The 12,076-nt window shown below is 47.3% G+C and overlaps 1 protein-coding gene across 12 annotated transcripts in view; it reads left to right on the top strand.

The window, feature by feature from the left end:
• DAB2IP (DAB2 interacting protein) overlaps positions 1-12,076 on the top strand; it is a 212,866-nt gene that overhangs the window by 116,346 nt on the left and 84,444 nt on the right. Inside the window, exon 1 of one of the 12 annotated variants that reach the window (XM_087753441.1) lies at positions 10,328-10,520. The exons of the other annotated variants lie outside the window; for them this stretch is intronic. The gene's annotated coding sequence lies outside the window, so the exon portion shown is untranslated. Of the gene's footprint in view, positions 1-10,327; positions 10,521-12,076 lie in introns of those variants that run through there. 12 annotated transcript variants of the gene reach the window in all.

Raw genomic sequence — 12,076 nt, forward strand, 5'->3', positions numbered from 1 at the left:
GCTGTCATTGTAACGCAGTTGCTTTTATTTCTGTTCTGTTGGGGTGGCCGGTGCCGCTGCCTGCAGGCAGCGGGGCCTGAGCTTTGCTGCCTGTTTTGCCCACCCGGGGGGAACCAGCAGACGCTGCCTGTGCCGGCAGGTTCGTCTGTTCTTTCTACTCGTCTCTGTGACACTGCAAAGCTGGTGTTCCCCAGAGCTCGTCCCGTTAGACTTCTCCTTTTGTGCCTGTTGCTGCTACTGGCCTCTCTATGTGCTGCAAAAAAATCTGAGATCTGTTTTTTCTCCCTCTTTCTGAGTGGTTTCATTTATTATTTATTAATGACATCCAGAGGACACAGTAGTGACGGATTCTGTTACAATGACTGCAGTAAAACTCCACGCTTATACTAAGTTACTGGGAAGATAATACATGCATTAGACAGGCTCTGGGGTTAACTCTGTGTAGTTTTGGTCTTCCTTGTCGTATGGGTATATATTTTTATGAATTTTAAAAAACACATGACTTGGCAGGGATTAAGTTGGGAACAACACAAAAAAACCAGGCATTTCTGAGCTCCCCTGCGGAAATCACAGTAGAGCTCGGTCACATACATCCCTTGGCCTTTCTCTGAGCCTGCGACACTGGGAGAAGGTTAACGCTGACTGTGTGGCTTCTGGGGCTACCTGTCCTCGTCGCTGGGGCCTCCAGCTTAACTCCGACCAGCCACTGTCTAGCATCCACCACAGCCTGACCCCACTGCCTGACATGACCAAGTGCCGTCGTCTCACTGCAGTCACCTTCACGCCGCAGGGCTGCTCTCAACCCTCTCTTTGAGCATCCTGAGTGTTTAGCACGCTGGTGAAGGGTGATGGGCTGACAACAGGAGGCACAGGTCTGCTCAGAGAAAGCTTATACTGACATTTCCCCTTGGTACCCGCTCACAGTCTGTTACTACTGCTACTGCTTTTGCACATCAGTGTAGAAACTCAGGCGCCCCTGATCCCTCCCAAACGCTGAGCTCCTTTCCAGTAAACAGCCTCCGGTATTCCCAGGGTGACGGACAGTCCCCCTTCGTGACAGCAAAGCAGCTGACGGCACAGTTCAGCCAGGAAACTCAAGCTACGTCCGTGCCTTTTGCAGTCTGTTCCTCTACCCTTCGAGTCAATGGGAGCTTTGTCATCGACTTCAGGAGTGTCAGGTTTGAAGCATTAATACCCCAGTGACCCAGGAGTACTGTCACGGCTTGGATGCAGCCAGGCGCCTCTGAAACTTTGATTTTGGGGATGTATCTGAGAGATTAATCGCAGTCACAATAGACACAGAGGCCTTTATGGACTGCCGCAAGCTGTGATTCACTAAACTGAACATCCATGTTGTTTGCAGTCTTCAAAGACTTTGTTTCAGAGAATTGCTCTCCTGCAATACTAGTCTTGGCTCGAGCAACGAGACGGTATCACCTGCACAGCTGCGGTGTGCCAGGGCTCCGAACGGGTGACGGGGCCGTGCTGGCTGGGACTGGAAGGAGTCGCCTGTGGGATACTGGAGTTCACGCAGGCGGGTACGAGGCAGGCTGGAAAGGCAGCGGGCGTTGGACCGACTGTAACAGTTGTTCAGCTTTCCAGAACCTACCCTGATTCATGTCAATGCTAACAACATCCCTCATTTTCATAAAATCATATTTTATAACTTCGACAGGCTTTGAGTTTTCACTAGTCAAAAGCCATGATTTTATTTCTTTCCTTCCTTCTGTTTTTCCCCTTTTTGTGTAATGAAAAAGTTGAAAAATGTCTTGAAATGAGGTCACTGAATAGGTAGGGACAGAAAGAGCCTCCTGTATTTTCAATTAAAATAGCAAAAACAATTTTTTAAGACTTTTTTTCACCCAATTTTACAGGTAAGCATCCTGATCTCTATGACATAGTGAAAGATGCATAGAGATATTTTTAAACTTTTGGTTACTATTATTATTGTTGTTTCTTTAGTCTTTGCGGTGGTGTGGTAACAACAGTGTCAAACGAAAAGCCTGCTACGCATTTTCTCACACAAAGAATAGTTTTCTTCTGTGAATGGTACATAAGTTATATTTAACCCGGAGAGAACAATATGCTGACAGACAATACCGGTGACGTTCCCTGGTGAGAACGTTTGTACAATGCAGCAAGTTTTCAAGTAGTGGAGCCCTCCCGCGGGGCCAGGCTGTGCCAGCCCCAAACCCCACCTGCCCGGGCGGCAGAGGTGAGGCATTTCTCCTTCAGAGGCTGGAACCAGGCAGTGACCAGACATCTCCAAAGCTTTTGTGCCTGGGGGGCAGAGGTCTGGCGGGGGAGAGGGGCGGCTGTTTCAAAGAAAGAGTTCGCGGTATCATTCCCGTGGCTGCCAGTGCTCCAGGCACAGGACTCTCACCTCTTACCATTTAGAAAATGGTCTTTGATCTGATCCAGTTGCCCCTATTTGCCTTTTCCTGTGAAGCTCTAGTTTACTGAGTTCAGCAACATCTGTAAACTTTAACATTTCAAGTGGAATTTGAAAACAGTGCCTTGACTTTCGGGTATATGGATATGTGTGAAAGATCCATGTGACCTTTAGAGTATTTCCTTGCTTTTAAATTAACTCTGGCTTGTATAAAAGTAAAGATTTTTTTGTGTTCTAATTTTGGGATGAGGATGCGTTTAGTTTTTGTTTTTTAAAATCTTTTAAGCTATTTGCCAGTGTCAGGTATGTTTTTTAATTAGCCTCCTTGTCTGAGGACTTCTTCCCGTCTGATTTTCAGTGCTGGCAGTGTCAGCTCCCGTTAGAAATACGGAGTTTGGCACATCTCATGTTCACTTGAACAGCTTTAGCTTGCAGTGCTGAGGAATGCGGTGTCTTGATGCTGGAAGGGATTGCTAGAGGCAGATACAGATGCTTTTAAAAGTGTTCTCTCTCTAGGTTTGTTCGGAGCAGATAAACTCACCCCTGTGCAGAGGGCTCGTGCATGGCCATGGATCTGGTGGATCTGCCCAGTGGGAGAGGGGTGGGATGAAGGGGTCAGCAGTGGGATTAAGTGGGCTTGGAGCCCCGCACGGGGCTTGCGCTGGCTCTCCGCCAGGCGCGATTCTCATCCTCGTGCCTTTTGAGGGATTTGCCTGTTTTTTTCCTCGGAGCTGCTGGAGCACATTCCCCCCCGTAGGTCAGGGTGTTCTTTATTGAGTTGTATGAAAAAGCTGGACAAGTAATAACAAAAATTTGGCCAGGGTGCATTACGCTGGGTTTCACTCAGGCAGCACTCTCTAGTTTTCTATAAGTAAGTTGTCTCCACTCCCAACCAGATGTAATTTTCCTTATGTTTTTACCTGGGGCCAGAAAATGAAAACTTCCCATTCTTCCGAGGGTAAGTGAAACTTTGCAGTCCTTCACCATGGCAACCAAATTAGTTAAGCGTGTTTAACTTCCCCCAAAGTCCAGATGCTCTGCCTGCACGTGATTTTTTGGGAGAGCTGCACCCTTATGTCTCTCTCCGTTGTGGTCAGGGCAGAAAAGAGGCCAGGAGCATGGAGGGTGGCCAAACAGCCAGCAATATTGCTGTGTCTTAGGGATTACCAAGGACTGTATCAGAGTCAACAGTATATATCATCGAGTTATTGCTCCTCCTTCTGTGCATAGAACCTCCTCGCAGCACACCAAGACAATCTTATCGTGCCTACGGTAAGATATACAACAGGGAAATCCTCCCCAATAGTGCTTTTGATCATTAGTTTCTTCAGGGCCTCCAAAGTCATTTTAGCTGAGCCAGTGGGTGAGACCACAGGTAATCAAACCAATATATCCCGTAAACCGTACTCGTGGCCAGGGCAGGTTGGCTGCTGCCTGTCTGCGGCATCCTCTCTTCTGAAGACACAAAGATGAGAGGGTCTCTGTACCAAGGCCCTCTGCGCGCCCAGCACGGCGCGCTCCACCTCGCTGCCTTCCGCCTGCTTAACAAATTGCACTAATTGTCCAGTTAAACACACTTGGGAACTGGGATATGCCGTGCGCAGGGGAAAACCACAGCCGCCATCTGTGTGTCTGTGTGCCCCCCTGCTTCAAGAAGCTGTCACCGGAGTCTGCTTTGAATAATTCAGACTCTGAGCTGCAATTTGTAATGTAAAGGAAAATAAGAAGTGCCTGTAGCTGTCTGCAGCGGCAGTAGCTCTTTCTACCGAAGTTCAATATCCAGCAATTGCCTTTAGGAGCGCATTGGACAGCCAGAGCGCACCACGCCTGTGCTGGCTGCGTGCGGAGCTCCCGCAGCGCTGTCACTCTGCGCACGCCTGCACGCAACCGCTGGCGCTGGAAGCTGGGCGCTGCTCGCGTCCGAGTTCGGGGTTTTCCCCCATCGCTTCCCTTCGGCGGTCCGTGTCGTGCCACAGGTGAACTCCTGCCGCTGACAGCTGCGGGAATGCGGAAGCGTGGCGGATCTGGGCTAAGCTCATTGTGGTTCCTCTCTGGGAATTTTTTAACTAGTGTAATTTTACGTACTTGCACACAGTGCTGTGGAACCCAACCAGCGTGACAGAAGAGTAAACAGAGATAAGGAAGATCCAATGACTTTTCTTCAAAGTCAAGACTGAGGGACTGCAGTGCAGAATCCGCCCTGCCACTTCTTTTCCTTCATTTAAATCTGTGGATAGACGTCACAATATTTCTCTGAGCAGTATTTCACTTCATTAGTTTGTATGGTTAACTGCAAAAGTCCTGTCAGTTTTTATCTATTGTTTCCTGCCAAGCGCTTTAAACAATCGGAGCTAAATTATACAGCGATTTCCGTAAGCAGCCAAATGGCAGTCCATTGATAGTCATTCAGTTGCACAAGATTAAAACAGGTAAGTTGCAAGATAAATAGCAGGTTGAGGAGTTCCTCTCGTGTGCAGTAGCAGAAGGACGGTGCCTCCTTGCCCTACAGCTGCCCTCCCCGGGAGCAGCTCTTCCTCGACGCCGTGCTGCTGCTTGGTGCCCCTCTCCCTCCCTCCGCCCCAGGGCGCCGGTGCCGGTGCCGCGGCCCTGCCCAGAACGCGGATGGCTGCAGAACGTGAAGCAGTTTTTTCAGCGTTGTTTAACTTGCTGTGCTTTGAAGAACTAAGTACTGTGAGATGTTACAGTGTGTTCCTAGGGTAAAGAGATGAGGCAGAAACAGTCGTTGAGGCTGCTGAGCCATTCCCATCAGGATCAGAAATTTTCTGTGGGGAGGCAAAGATCCGTTCCCCATCTCAACCAGAGGGGTATGAGAAAGCTATTAGCCTTGATTCAGTGAAGTGCTTCTCCTCAGGAAGACATTAAGCTTGTGCCTAAGTGTTTTGCTAAATAGAGGAGACCTTATTGCAAGAAACTTTAAAGGCACATTTTACAGCTTAAATCTACCTCTCAGATGAGACTTGCTGACAGAAATAAAGGGAATAACAGACTGAGGCGTGCAGAGTTGTCTCATGATTTTTAAAACATAAGGTCATCGTTTACAAACTTGGCTCCTTCAAGTTAGGCATGCAAATGCTTATGTAGGTACATAAATAAGTGGCCTACTTTTCTGGGATGCTGAATCCATTAAAATCAATGGAAGTTCTGCATCTCTGAAGAAAATGTCACTTATTTTGCTGGCTAATTTTAGATACCCAAATACAGAAACTTTGATCTAAAAGAAAAAGATTTTTTAAAATGCTGCTGCATTTTTGCCATGCTTCTGGAACAGCAAGCTCCATGGCACGTGGTTAAGGCCTGGCCTTCAGGGGAATTCAAAGGAAAGCTGGACTGAGCCCTGCATGAAGAATTTGCCTGGAGTCACCGTAGCACAGAAGAAGGAAGGCCATCGCCTGTGCAGCACAAAGTGCACGCGAAACTGTCCACGCTCAGTTCACAGCCTAGGCTGAGGGCAAAGTGAAAGTATCGAGCAAAACAACAAGTCAAAGCATGCTCTGAAAATCTCTCCATGGGATCAGTAATTCCTGTAAAGGCATTTTTGAAGTCGGCACATTGGCCAGGCCAGATACAATCTCTGTGCATTGTCCCTCGCAAAGAAGTGGCCAGGCCATGACTTGTTTTCTTGCTCGATCTGAACGGTGCTGGTAATGTCAATGTGGTCTCAGTAAAATGAAGTGAGAGGTTTGTCACATGCTTTAGTCTTTAGTTTTACAGCACTAAATATAAAAAATGAGAGAGGCCAGCGTCCTTTTTCCTGTGAGGTCATTGATTTTCGTTGCCTGTTACTGCTGTGCATGGTAGCTGTGTGGGCCTCTGTTTTGTTCTGCAAAACATTAAGTCTGAAAGTCTACATCGAGGACTTTTCTTCTAGTGTGTTCTCTCTCCTGAACGTGAGAGCTTTTCTGTTTAGCGTTTGTGCCTCGCACTTGATCCACAAGTTTGTGCTGCTGCTCTGATTGTCTCGGAGATACCCCTTCTGAAGCCTCTCGAGCTACCCAGCTTGGCTGGCATCGCGTTCAAGTTGCCTTTCCCCTTCCCTTTCCAGCCTCAACATATTTTCCAGTGTGTATCCTGAGCTCCTAAGTAGCATTCATTATCATTTTCTTAATTTCCTTACCTGACTCTGAGTTTTATGTCATCTTTGGGCCTTTTTGTCTGACAATGCCTATATTTAGAAACCGCAGCCTGTCCCTTCCACTCTCAGCACTCTCCATTTCCCGAGCATCAGTCATTCCCCTGCCCTGCTCCAGGTCCTCCCTGAACAACCCTTCCTCCCCTCGCCTCTTCGAGACCTGACCTCCTCCACACGCCTGTGTCTGTCCTAGGGAGTTTTGTTCCTTTTCACATCACCCGATTTCCAGTTAGACTCAGATCCAGTAGTCTTGTCTTTTCCTGCTTGCAAAACACCCGCTGCGAAGAGTAAAGGCCATTAACACCGTTCGCAATGTACTCGTCTGCTCCTCCACAAAACATTTTCTATTGGTGAAATGCTCCACCGATGTCAGCAGTAAAAGTTTTCAGTAAATTTTTAATTTACTAAGTACTTCCAGATTAAGGAAGAACCTGGAATGGCTTACATACACAAAATATTCCAAGGCCAGAGGGACCGTGCAAAAAAGTATTCCTTTGAATACAATTATTTTCCAAGAGAACAAAAAAAACCCTCCTTTTTTTTTTAAACTGGGTCAACACTACATCTGCAGCACTCAGCCGTTTTACATACGCCGCGATCACCCACTCTGTTTATCTTTAGGCAATATGCTCTTGCAAACTGCCAATTAATAGCATATTTGGTGCCTGCTCTCTCCCAGCACCCTGGATAAACCCGGCGAAGCCAATCAGAGGGAGCTGCGCTTGCTGCGAGGGGAAGGAAATCTGTCATTGTCTCAGCCTTGTTATCTGCAACCAAGGCAGACTTTTAGCAGTGTTCTGCTTGTAAACACCCTCTTTAGACACCTTCTGATTTACATAGACGGCATGCCAGCCATTGTCTGCGGCGCTACCTGAAGATTTTTAAATAATTGCTTTCCAAAATATTAGATGCAGATTGTCCTTGGTAAAAGGCAAGGGCCGTCAACGCTAGTAAAACGTGGTAAGCAAAGTCCTTAAAATGAAAAGATGAAGCTGAGCCCAAACAAATGCAAGAGAGAGAAAAGGGGAGACGGGGATATCGAGGCTCGGTCCGTAGTTCGCTCTACTCAGAGGGTCCTTCCTGGGGATTTTGTCTGGATGGCTGTTTGAGGGGGCAGGTCTGGTTGTGACATGGCCTTGTCAGAAAGGTTAAATCTGTTGGTGTTAGCCCGGGGGTACCTTCTTCTCCTCCACTCCAAGCTGGAAGTATTCCCTACTCTGTGCAAGAGTCATATGTTATTCAGATCTAGTCTGGACAAAACAATAAGCCATAGGAAATAATCTCCATTGCATGCAGGCTGTATTCTTCCTTTCTGTCTCTAATTTCTGTGACTACTGAAATCCCAAAAGAATGCATGGGAGAGATGATCCGTGGTTGGGTTTGGATGTGCACTAGCTACAGCCCAGCAGGTATTCTCTCCGTCTTCATTTCTATCATGCTCTAAAACTAAGTGACTTCAGAAGAGGCTCAGCTGAATCTGCAGTGGCTACAGAGAGCCGGGACAAAATCTTCTCCTAGGGCAGTCCTCAAGAGGATTTTAAACTGCCATCTCGACATTGAGTTATTGTAAATTAACTGTTGCTTCCAGGCAAGGAATGATGAATGGTCTGAAATGAAGAGATAAGCATGCATGTGGATACATTCTCCCAGGCTCTCATGGACCTTCCGTGTTACTAGCAGCTGGGAAGAATTCCTAAGACAGGGAATATTCAATGATGAGTCAATTCTTATTTTAATATGGAGAATTTAGTGTATAGAGAAGAAATGAGTGGATTAGTTCAAACTTATACCAGTGTAATATAGAAGCAAAGCAAGCTCTTTGTGTCTTGTAACAATAGACATGCATATGTATGTGGGGGGTGTTTGTTTGCTTAGCTGTTCTTTTTTACCGGTCTCAACTGAGACTGTCCATGTTTTAATTGTGTCGTTTAATATTTACCTACTAGTAGTGCCCCAAGGCCCTAAGTTCAGATGAGTTCTGACGTGCCTGTCTGCCAGGGCGATAGCACCGCCGGCCCAGAATGGGTGGGAGCAAGGAAGGGAGCCCAGAGATGGGAGGCTTGCAATTACCCGCAACGGCCAAATCCTGCTCCGGCTAAATCAATGAGAACATAACCGCTGGACTTCATTTGGCCTGCAGACACCGAACACGTGCTTCGTCACGGGTATTGCAAACAGGGTTTCATTCTTGTCCCTCAGTTTTGGGCACAGCATGATTTCTGGTGCAAGAACAACTGAGTTCACGGGATGAGTGATCCAGACTGAAAGGAGTGCGTGCCCGCGTGTCCTGAGAGCCAGCTGTGCAAATTGCACTTGGGAGATTAGAAAGATGCTTGTTTGCATTGGAGTGAGAGAGAAATAGGTATTGTGATTATTCACAAGTCGCAGGCAAGCTGTTAGCATAAGGTTGGGATGCCGAACAGAGATGTAGTAGAAAGCATCCTTGCAGTTCTGCCCTTCCACGTACTTCTCTCAATAAAAACATGTCCAGAAGAATAGCAAGTCCTTGCTCCGTGCTCTCCTGAATCTCGATGAGCCCTGGTTCGTAGCAGATGCTCTCAGTTCCCTTTTTCATTATCTCAGGGAATGGTACAAACAGCTGAAATAGCTCATCCGGCCGTCCCCACTGTTTGTGGCCATCACCAGAGCAGCAAATCTAAACATTTGCTGTCAGAAATGAGGGAAAAGCACTGCCTCAAGGAGGATGTGTTTTGGGAAAGAGGGGAGGAACAGGGAGTTGTGGGAACTTGGAACAAAATATTCAGGTTTTTATTTCTTTTATTTCTGTAATGTGCCAGAATTTTCTCATTGACAGGGTGAAGTAAGATCTGTTGGATTGAGGCTGGTCACCAGGTCATTGCGGAGTACTGTAATATTGAAATACCGTGAAGATGAGATACATGTGGTGCTGTAAAGGACTAGAGTTTATTATCGCGTTGGGTATGGCTCATAGTGAAAGTTTAGATTTCAAGAGGATTTGAGGAGAACGTCCATTAATTCCTATATGCCTGGATTGTGGATGTATTCCTGTATGCCTGGACCGTTTTATAATTTAAAATGTGAATTGTAAATACCAATAGGAAGAGGCTGCAAGCTAAGCTGACAGCATTTATAGTTTCGGTTTTAAAGATTAACTGCCTTCAGGAAGTAATAAAGACCAGAGCTGCCCGATCCCGATGCAGCTGCCTATGAAAGCACGTTGACATTGCAGTGACGGGCTTCAGGAGCAACGCGTCTCAGGGAGGGTTCGGAAACGCGCGCTCCTCTCATGCAACCAGCATCGCCCAGCAGTGTCCAGGCTTTGGTAGTGTCGGCTGGCCGAGTGCCCCCGGTAGGGATGGTGAATACAGAACATTTTGGAAGTGGTGGGAGCCTGTTACTGAATAAATGAAGAAGAAATCTTAAAATTAATCAGAGGTGCAGACAGAGGCGCCTGCACTTATGTGCAAACTCTCTCACTTCTTACCTGTGTGTTTGCTGTACTGCACTAATTATGTATGAGAAAGAAAAATGCTAGGTGAAGTTTAATTAGGAATGAGCTGCTTTGTCATGTAAACTTGGAGTGCAGCGCGGTTTCTTCAGCTGGATCGCAGCCAGTACCTGCGTGAGCTCCTCGGCAGCAGGGAAGGGGCTGGGAGCAGATGCCTCTCCTCCAAAGCAGGGAGCCTCAAGGAAGGGTTTGAATTACAAAGGAAGGGAAGGGGCTGAGCTTCCCTCCCCGCTCCCTTCACAAAGGGCAATAGTCGGTTTACTTTAATAACCCCACTATCAGCTGCAGAGGAAGTCTCGCAGTCCGGGAGGCTGCGAGCAGTTGAGGAGCCAGTGAAGCCATACGAGCCAAGCAGAGCCGAGCGACCCGGCCAAGGGAGGCCAGCGCAGAAGATGGTCTCGCACTGCTCTCGGAGGAGCTGACTTTCCTAGGGACCTCGGAATTGTTTTTCTCTCCTGATCTTATTTTTCTGTCCTGTGGAGGCTGGGGTAAGTGCCTGGTAGTTTTCCACTTACCTACCTTTTCAGTGGTTCGCTAGGATTTGCCAAACTACAATGGAACTGCAATGACAAAGTATTTCCTGCACCTTCGTGAGCTTGCTCTGGAAGTCGATGATGCAGATTTGAAAAGCTGGACCTTTAAAATCCTTTAAATTCAGAGGTTGCTTTTTAAAAGAGGGCCAGGGAGCAGATATGGAGAAAACAGACTTTGCAGCGCATTGTTTCAGCTGGTGGGGACTGCTGGGGCTGCAACATCTTGCACTGTGTTCGATTTTCAAATGTTGGATCGCTCTGAACGGAGATCTCCCGAGGTCTGTCGGTCGGTTCAGTGGTGCAGATGTTTGTGCTGTTTCCTGTGAAATCAGCCTGTGGGGGTCGAGGCAGCTGTGCCTGTAGCCAACCTCTGCATTCAATCATCCACGAAAAGGAGCGCTCAGCGCTTTCTCTAGGCATTCGTGGGGAGGGAAGGAAAGATGCAGAAATCAAATGGTAAAATGGTTTGCTTGAAAGGTGTTTACTCCGGGCCCTGATACTCTTGCAAAAGGGATCCGGCGATCGGGGAGTGCAATGTACAGGCAAGCGGTTCCCTCACCTCCACGGGGAGCGGAGCGTGCGGAGCGGCAACGGCGCTGCATACAGAATTAATAGATTTTTCAAAGCGATTGTAAAAGATCCGTGTGATGGTAAAAAAAGAATTGGCCCTGGATTGGGGTAGGGTGTGTTTGCAAGCAGTCCCGGGTGTGTGTGGGCGGCTGTGTACGTGGTAAGAGTACAGCAGAGCTAACTTTAAAAGGAGATGTGCTAAAACTTACGTAATACATGAAGCTGAATGTCCTTTCTCGAGGTCCCTGCTGTGAACCTGAAAAGACTAACCCTGAAACGATTTGTAAAGCTGTCTCTGTTAGTCATCCTTTATGCAATTTGTTTCTTTTCGCGTTTCATTTTGAGTAAAAGGAGATAGGCTGGTTTCACTCCGCTCTCCACTCCTCCTCTATTGTTAGTCTCTCCCAGCTTCCCGTACAATTGTCCAGCTCTGCTCTTTTCAGAGCCCAGCGGAAAAGGATATTGTTGAAAAGGAAAGAAAGAATTTCAAATTGAAGTCTGGCAAGCATTTGTGTCCTCATTAAGCTTCAGGCACACTTCCTCCCTCCCAAATCTTTTTCCCCCAAGGTAGCAGGGTGACCAGCATTGCTTGCAGTATCTTAAATAGTGGCAGAATCCCTCTTAGCCATTCACTATTCAATAAATGCAGCAAATAATAATCACAGTTTGAAAACGAATCATATTTCTAATAATATATACAACTAGGAACACCTAAATATAACTTAGGCAGTGAATTCTTATATTACGACAAGCCTCAGTCAGACTGGTGAGCTGGAGGCAGCTGATGAGCTGTCCCAGCCGCGATGCTGAGCATCTGCCCCAGGCAGGGTCGGGGACCGTGGCTTCTAGGAGGGGCATAAGGGAAGGGGTGTGCAGTGAGGGAGAAAAGGTCAAGGCTGCATCTGTATTTGTTCTCATTAAATCATAGCTTGATGTAGCAA

Source organism: Nipponia nippon, unplaced genomic scaffold, assembly GCF_047370975.1.
Source record: "Nipponia nippon isolate SJK-2023a ecotype South Korea unplaced genomic scaffold, ASM4737097v1 scaffold_16, whole genome shotgun sequence".
Classification (NCBI taxonomy): domain Eukaryota; kingdom Metazoa; phylum Chordata; class Aves; order Pelecaniformes; family Threskiornithidae; genus Nipponia; species Nipponia nippon.